Source organism: Hesperophylax consimilis, chromosome 4 (genome assembly GCF_061612785.1).
Source record: "Hesperophylax consimilis isolate HC1 chromosome 4, BYU_Hcon_1.0, whole genome shotgun sequence".
NCBI classification, from domain to species: Eukaryota; Metazoa; Arthropoda; class Insecta; order Trichoptera; family Limnephilidae; genus Hesperophylax; species Hesperophylax consimilis.
In genome coordinates, this window is record NC_142839.1 from 38,282,220 (window position 1) to 38,291,303 (window position 9,084).

At 32.9% G+C, this 9,084-nt stretch overlaps 2 non-coding genes across 2 annotated transcripts; one reads left to right on the top strand and one right to left on the bottom strand.

The window, feature by feature from the left end:
- Window positions 1-6,761: 6,761 nt before the first annotated feature.
- On the bottom strand, window positions 6,762-6,833 carry TRNAN-GUU (transfer RNA asparagine (anticodon GUU)). Its single transcript has one exon. It is a non-coding gene; the product is annotated as a tRNA-Asn (tRNA).
- Window positions 6,834-7,860: 1,027 nt separating this feature from the next.
- TRNAN-GUU (transfer RNA asparagine (anticodon GUU)) lies at window positions 7,861-7,932 on the top strand. The gene has a single exon. It is a non-coding gene; the product is annotated as a tRNA-Asn (tRNA).
- Window positions 7,933-9,084: the final 1,152 nt, after the last annotated feature.

Sequence of the window (9,084 nt, forward strand, 5' to 3'; positions counted from 1 at the left end):
CTGGATGGTTTTTAAAGCCGTACATGATATGGCGCCACCCTACTTGTCGGAACTCTGCATTCCAAACGATGTTAATGTTAGGCAAGCAACGCTTCGATCAGCATCTTCAACAGCCATAGGTAGACTTTCAGTACCTATGCGCAATCACAATACCAATTTTGGAGACCGAGCTTTTGCAGTAGCAGGCCCAACAGCTTGGAACAAACTCCCTTCATATTTGCGAAAGATCGACAGCTCATCTGAGTTCAGAGCAAAACTAAAGACTCACCTTTTCAACTTGTCGTATCCAGAATGATGACCTTTTTTATTGTTTTATTCATCAGTAGTATTTCATTGCTCAGTCCAGGGGATTTTCTATTTGACTTTTTTTTTTTTTTTTTTTTTCACCGTTATTAACCGTTTATTACGCGTAAACAATTTTTTTTTAAATATTTTATAACTGACACCACGCGCAGAAATCATAACAATCGGTATTTGTAAATACAAATTAAATATGTATGTTGGTCGTAAATATCTAGTTTAAGCCGTAGTTGTAAGTCGTTTTGTAGCGGTATTGTGTAAAAATGCCCACTTGGTCATAAAAATATGTATAGCTTAAGTCATTAGTTAAAAGTCTTAGTTGTAAATCACTCGACAATAGTCTTAGTTATAAGTCTCTCTCTATCTATGAAACTTAGTTATAAACCAAAAGTAATTAAGTCTTAGTGATCAATGCATAAATTAAGTTGTTAAGCGCCCTTGAGGTGATTTTCTCACGAAAACGGCGCTATATAAATAATCCAATCATTATTATTATTATAATTATAGGTAACTACCTACATTGGAGGTATTACAATAGGTACCTACTTTGGAGGTACTTTAGAGGTATAATTACAGGTACCTACCTACTTTGGAGGTATAATTATAGATAGAGGTACTATGTGTATTTATAGGTACCTACTTGAAAGATATTTTTGAGGTATAATTTTAGGTTCCTACTTTTGCTTTAGAGGGCGGGTTATGAAAATGGGATTTAATAGCTTGGTGAGTCTGCATTTTAATTTCCTAAAATTCCCATATTATAGGGCAGGTTTTATATTTTAAAAGTGTAAATTGTAAAAATGGAAGTGACTTTAGAGAATTATTTGTGGAATTTAATTTTGGTTTCATTCGAATTTTCGTTTTGCTTACCGATTTATAAGTGAATGATGCTAATAATTGATATTAATCTTAAAAATTAGCTTAACTTGAATAGGACATTCGCAGAACCCGAAAAAGAAACGTTAAAATTTTATGAATTTTTAAATTCTCCGAAACAACCCGTCCTAAGAATTATTGAGTGACTTGGATAAATTGGGAAAATATTTTTTTAAAGAAAAAGGTGAACTATACTTATTGAGACTGAATTTTAAATGGATACCGTTCCGAAAAGTGGAGGGACCTAATCAAGATGACTTGGAATCCGATAATTATTAAAATATTTGAAAATAAATTAAAATATACATGCACCGTTTTGGTTTTTACACTGGGTACCCAAAATGGTAACATTTTTTTTAAATTATGTAAGTTTTAGTGACAAACAATGGTTGAATACTTCAATAATTGCTTCTATTATAATGGTTTACAATTCGATACGAAAATATAATTTTAAATCATCAGATATAATATTTTGATATTTGACAATGTTTAGGTGTGTTTTAAACATCGAATTAAACATAAAACTATGTAAATTTAATAAAACGTGAAAATAGTGACTTTATGAATCTATTAAACATCTGAATAATCCTCGTTAGATAGATTATTGAACACATAATGGCTCATGCACAAGTAGATCGATCCTCAAACTTTTATATGAGTTTGCATTGATTGTATAATACAACCTCCTCGATCTATTAAGATCAGTCAATTCTCTTCCACGCATCAGCAAATATGGTTTGCGATATTAAATTATTTAACGTTTCGTTTCCTCTCCATCCCATTACGCAAGCCCCTTAAGGGTTAGAAGCTTCTCGGATATTAAAAAATACCCCATGAGAGGCTTACTTGGTTTCATATTATAATAACACAATGAGACGGAAAACAACCGGGGAAATGATACTGTCAAAGCCTCAAATCCGAACTTCCTGGAAAATTATATTACTGGAACTTTGAAGCAAGGCAAAACCACAGAAATTCAAGCGGTAGATGGAAGTTTAATAATAATAAAAACAATTTGTTACTTTGTATAATATTCCGCAAGCAATTTAGCAACAATGTAAGTTGAAGGGGGGGAATTTTCACTACGCTCGGCGCTCATAGAAATTCTAAAGTTTGGTATAATATCCAACAGATGGCATCTCTTCGCTCTTCTCGGAGCGTTCTCTAGTTCCAGTACTAGTCTACAGTAATAATAATTGAAGCTGTTCTGTCGGAGCGCCTTCGACGGAAGAGAACATTAACGTAACGTGAGTTGAACCTTAATATGTGCATTGTGCATTGTGCACATAAATGGAATGAATATTCATTTCCTTGAATTCAATTTGGATGCACTTGTAGGGAGAATGTTGCATGCAAAGTTTCTCCGATAAATTACTGCGAACATGAAATCTAATATCATCTTCCATGGGATTGCTATGCTGCAAATATTTCTACGAATGTACGTTCGTTTAAGAAACGTACTTGTATTAATAATATTTCTATTTGTGTTGTTTCGTTTGCCATCAGATAATTAATAAAATTATATCCCGTACTTGCTCTTCTTTTAAATTAAATGAGAAAAAGTACAAATCAAATTTTCATTAGGTCACGTTACATCCATAAAGGAATCAACCTACATCAACAATCATAATTTTTTGTTTTGTGTTTTTTTTACCGAATTTTAACAACTCATCAAATTTCAAAGTTAATATTAAACTTCTAAAAGTTCTGGAATAATGAAAAAATTGTCCCGTAAATTAATATTTAAAGAACTTGAATAAAACGGTGACCGGATAAATCATCACAATGATAATTCATCACATCTTTAAAAAGTTATATAAAGTCATGGAATGTGATGAAACAAAACTTTATTAACTGGGTTAAGTAGGTTAGGTTAGGTTAAAAAAAAAATAATCGTTTCTAATGTCTTTATATCACTTTTTAAAATTGTGTTGAATTGTCACTGTGTTGAGTTACCATGGAACCAAAAAATGTTGTGTAAATATTACGCGGCGCGTAAAGTCAGAACAGTGAAAAACTTGACGTATTACCAATGCGTTTGTTTCGTTAAAACGGTATTAAACCAGGCTCAAGGCCGGTTTTATCGCACCAACGTTAAACGGGCGCGTAAGAATCTAATTAGTATGACGGTTAGTCTGCTGGTGTGATAATTAATATCTTTCAACAATCCACATTAAGATATCTTTAGAGATTCGAATAAAAGCAAAATGTTCCAATTGAAGAAAAGGTTTGCTATTACGTTTCGGATGTATTTATTTTAAATCCGTTTACCCTTGGTAAATGTGTACATTACCAGTTGTAAAAAGGGTGCAACCAAGCGTCACCCGATAAAATGCATTCTTCTGCAAGAACGCGCGGAGAGTAGTATTTGTGGGAGGGGAATAAATGCTGAATAGAAGCCCGCCCGAAAATGCAACTTAGAAAATAAACAAAGAAGTGGGACATCAGTAAGGGCGGCAATAAATAACAGATGACCGCATAATATTCCGGAGGTGGCATCGTAAAAAAAGTTACGGCACATAAAATCTCGCTCCTCGTTCGGAAGAAGCTGGAGCGAGAAGGAAACAGAAAAGCTAGGGGCGGTAAGGGATGCACGCTCGGAAAAGGCTAGAAGCTGCTCTCGATCCGCGTACTTTTACGATGTCATGGACACAAAAGTAAACCTTATTTAGTTATTTTTGTGTGTATTCTAAATTCATTTTGGAGTGTTGGGCACCATTTTGATGATAAGGCCTGTCAATTATAACGTACTTTTTTCTTTAGTATAAAACGTTCACATTTTTAAATACGAGTAGGTAAGCATTGCGAAATTTAAATAAGAACATATAATGAGAGTTTGTCTCACTATAAACAAAAAACACACTTAAGAAATTTAAAATTATTATGGTTAGGTAACATTAAATTATTAGAAAGCCTACAAAATTATTAAGGTTCATATTAGAAATTACCAATATTCTAATCAAAAATCAGTACACATTTTCTTGTGTGTTTTCTTTTTTTTGTCTATATTCTTTGCAATGTATTATTGTTTACCGGAATTGAGTAGGAAAATATAGGTACAAATACAAACTATCACCAGAAACTAATTTTTCCATTCGAAAATGAAATGAAAACCTTAAATTCAAAAGAAACGTGTTGAGTACATTACAATTTCGTACGAGTAACTTAACAATTTTTATTTTCTCGACCACCAATCGAATGAGCTAAAACATGATTAATAGCATTTTAATTAAATGAGAGAAACTATTCAAATATAAAGCCCTTGGGCTACATTACGAAAAACTTTAACCGTGCGTCTAACTTTTGGGTCAAAACTGTTACCACGTATTACCAAAAGTATTAAATTCGTGTAATTTTAATTTTATAAGGTTCATATTCGGGTGACTGAAAATACGACACGATGGATTTCGCAGCCCCGCGTTGGATTCTGAGTCTGGCCGGGGGCGGGGGTGGAAGTGGGGGCGCTAGGGGGTGGTGGGAGGGTCTCCCCTCCTCCTCCCCCGGACGAGAGGAGAGTAACTCTGCCGGGAGAGATCGATCCGGGTCGCCATGGCAACGGCTGCCCGCCCTGGCAGCAGGGGTGGGTGGAGTACACCTTTATGCCCTCTATACCTTTCTACCCTTGCAGGAAGAGGGTAGATACCACTTGTAAAGGTGTTCGGGCTTTATTACTACCTCGTTATTCCTTTGTTTTTATCAGACTTGTAAATTATTACATTATAGTGACCAGCAAGAGGGTTCCGCGCCCATAATGTTTTTACACGCCTCTCTGAAATAAATGTGTGTTTGTACAATATATTTATCAAATTATTTATGGATTTTCAGAAATACCTATTACCTTCAGTTAGATTCATACTTTATGCTAACACATTTTTGTTACAAATTTATTTTCAATAACTTTTTCTCTAACTCCTCAAAGTTTCGATATTTATTTTTAATTTCACGCCCACCTGGGTTTGTACGTGTTTATTTTTTAACGCAAGTAACATCTTATTGAGCATAACATCACACAAACAAAATAAGCAATGCAATATGCAGAAATAGTAAATTAGGAATAGTACAATAAATAAGTCGAAGCAGAGCTAGTTAATTTGTTTAATTGAATTTGTTGTTCTGCTTGCCGATATAAATTCTACTATTCATTCGTTAAATATGTCAACAACATCCTTATGATCATTACCCAAATTTGTATACGGCTAACGGGAGTATACTGTGGTGATTCCGTGCATGTTGAATTGTCGCAATAGTAAGGTAGATATTTCCTCGATGTAGGTATTATGCACATTATGTAGATATTTATTTAATTGCGCTGATTATATTATTTATTACTTGCGTCACTATGTGTGTCTTTTGTGTCTCTATTTGTGTTTCTTATGTCTCTATTTATCTCTCTTGCGTCACTATTTGTGTCTCTTGTGTCTCTATTTGTGTTTCATTTGTCTCTTACTTTGTTTGTGCCATCTGTAAGTTTTATAATTTTGTTTTTGATTTTTATTTGTTTTACATTTCAATCTTTATTAAGATGTATGAAAATTAATGTATTCTATGTCTGAGTAGATTTTTATAATTGTTGTACCTGTTCGTGTATTAACTGAGTTTTTATAACTGGATTGTTCTCACGTAAGTGAGATTCTGTAAAAAACCAGTATAAATAAATAAACAGTCGAATTATATTTTCCTTATATTTTATACATATGCTACACGTAACCAGACAATTCCCTCTCTCAACATTTAAATAAGACCAACCTAAAGAATAATTTAAAAACATGTAGTGATGAAAATACGCTTTTTAGGCAGTTGGTAGTAAAATCTTTAGTAAGTTTTTAGTCATTTGGTAGTAAAATCTATGGTCAATTTTTAAAATGCATCCATTTGAAATTCACTTTTCTTTTCGGGATTGAATTAATGCAAATCTTTGAAGCGGAAATTAACCTAACTTACCGACATCCGATCGAGCTGAAACTCAACAGATACACTAGTTGTCGATGGCAATGCATTATATCAACTTTTGGTGGCAATCACGTACACACACACCGACATATACGCATCTCTCTTAAATCTCACGACGTTACAACATTTAATATATGAATAAATGTCAGTCCTACCCGATGGGCATTTAGTGAGGTTGTTAAAATAGTATGATCATAATAAGAATATTATTGTTAGCCGTGACCACCTACCTAGGCGTCTTATGGTTTTGAAAAGGGGCGCCAAAATTTCACTCGAGCGCCGCATGGCTTGGGGCCGGCCCTGGGGAAGTGAACACATTTTTAATAGAGATTCTGCATTTATTTTCGTTTAAATTGAAGACACGTACATCATAAAACATGCTATTATATGTTGAACATAGTCTTATAAGGCAAGTATATTGATTTGAATTAATTTTACAATGTTTTTCATTAAAAAGATTGCACGAACATGTGTGCCGTGTAGGTACTTTCAAATCAAATCCGTTTAATAATTTGATAAGTTATTTGTTTTCTTCTTAAAATATACAAAAACATTCATGAGAAGAATCTGTTTTAATGGACAACTAAATTTATTTACCTGATAATGTAATTTAATAATTTAAAAATAAAAATAATCGCCCCCGGGTGGGCTCGAACCACCAACCTTTCGGTTAACAGCCGAACGCGCTGCCATTGCGCCACGAAGGCGGTGAATACGGCTCGGATAATGTCCACCACACTGCAATCCAGATATGCAATCATTATTTTATATTCAGTTACAGATAAAAATTATATTAATAAACTAGCTGCAGTCCCCGGCATGATATCGGCAATCAGATGTAGACAAAACAATTTAATTCGCCTGTCTGAGATCTTCGGAAAATTGTCGACATTATACTTCCACGGAACATAAGTTAAGTTTTTAATAATAAGAAAGCAAAAAACTTTCCTCTGCTGTTCAAAAAGTATTGATAAAGATCCTCCATATTGCATTACTTAAGATGCCTCCTGAATGAAGCTGTACGTAAAAAAAATCGGTCTATGAAGAAATTTGATGTATTGAATCAATGTTGATAATTTTAAATTTTGAAATGATATAAACATACCTTTAACAGCTTTATCACCTGAAGACTAGTATTAAAAAAAACACATGGATTAAGTGTAGAAAAGTCTTGTTTTAACTCGACCTTTTGTCATTTCATCGGTATGTAATTTTTATTGTTCCCGTTCAAGATGGTGGTCGTATTGGATACTAAATTTTTATACCGCCAGAGTTAGCATGAGCGTGGATCATACGACGAACTGTCAAATCGGAATAATCAATAAATAAGGTACCTACCTGTATGAAGAAAGTTTGAAAAAAGAATGGTCGTTGAGATAGTGACATATCTTTGGACAAACAGCATAAAATTCCTTATTTAAATTCGAAAATAGTCATGGTTTGTTATTGAGTAGGTAGGTATTTAAGTAATTACTTACAAATTAACTCTTTACAAAATTACTAGTGTATCAGTAATTTATTTCTATCTTTTCAATTTCATAACACTAAGCGCCAACCCATAACAATATTTATTTTTAAATTGATGTGTTGGTATAACGCGTCACTCAACTCTCACGGAATGAGTAGAGAGGTCATATATCTCAAGCACGACTCTTATCCGTAGTAGGTTATCACAGGCTCGAGTGAAAGTAATTGATTTGGATTGATTTGTTTTATATCCGAACAGTACTCACAGCCTTCGTGGCGCAATGGCAGCGCGTTCGGCTGTTAACCGAAAGGTTGGTGGTTCGAGCCCACCCGGGGGCGATCATATTTTGATTTTTTAAACCAAATTTTTTTTCCAAATCATTTTATAAAATTTTAAATGATTGTGCGTTTAACAGCTCACTGTTTTTAATTATTACAATTTTTTGTTTAACTATAAGAATTTTGTTAAAACCAATTGGGTTCCATGATAACTCAACACAGTGACAATTCAACACACTTTTAAAAAGTGATATAAAGTCATTAGAAACGATGAAATTTTTTTTTGTAACCTAACCTACTTAACCCAGTTAATAAAGTTTTTGTTTCACCACTTTCCATGACTTTTTATAACTTTTTAAAGATGTGAAGAATTATCATTGTGATGATTTATCCGGTCACCAACCAATTAATATTCTTAACAAATTGCTAATTTCTTAAGAATCTATTCAATTTATTTCATATCCGGTTAAAAACGGGATTGCAGGCCTTAGTTAATGAATTTATAAGTATCCTGATAAACTTTTAGTAAATGACTAATAAATATATTATCACAATACGTAGCATTAGGAATTTAAAAAAAGTTTATCACAAAACGGCCTGCAAACCCGTTTTTAACCGTATCAATAATTTGAAGAGATTAGCAATACTCATCTATGTACCAACATAATGTTAATTCACTTTTTATTTTTATTTTATTTATATTTATACATTATGTTCGTACACGCTAATCTCCGAAACCACCCAATCGAAATCGAAAAAATCAATAAAATTTTGAAATATACGATAGTTTTGGACCCGGTAGGTAGCGCTGATGTCGAGATCTATTTTTTCAGATTTCTCATCCAAAAATACACCATACCACAAATGTTAATTACCCTGTATAGAAGGCGGTCTGTGGCAGGACAACGTCTACCCGGGCGCATTAGTTTTTTTTAAAAATTTAATTTAATTTAATTTTTTATTTTTTTATTATTATCAATATAAAGTTTTTTTACAGGTTTTTTTTTCGATGTCAGTCTCACTAGGATAAACCTGTGTCGAGACAGACGTATTTGATACATAAATTAATGTTTACATATTTTATGACACATAAAATATTTCATTACATTAAATGACATTGCGAAAAAGATAAAAAATAATAATTATAAATGATAAATTTGTTAATCAGCATCTAGTTGGAGTACATACTTATGTAGGGATTTTTATAAAATT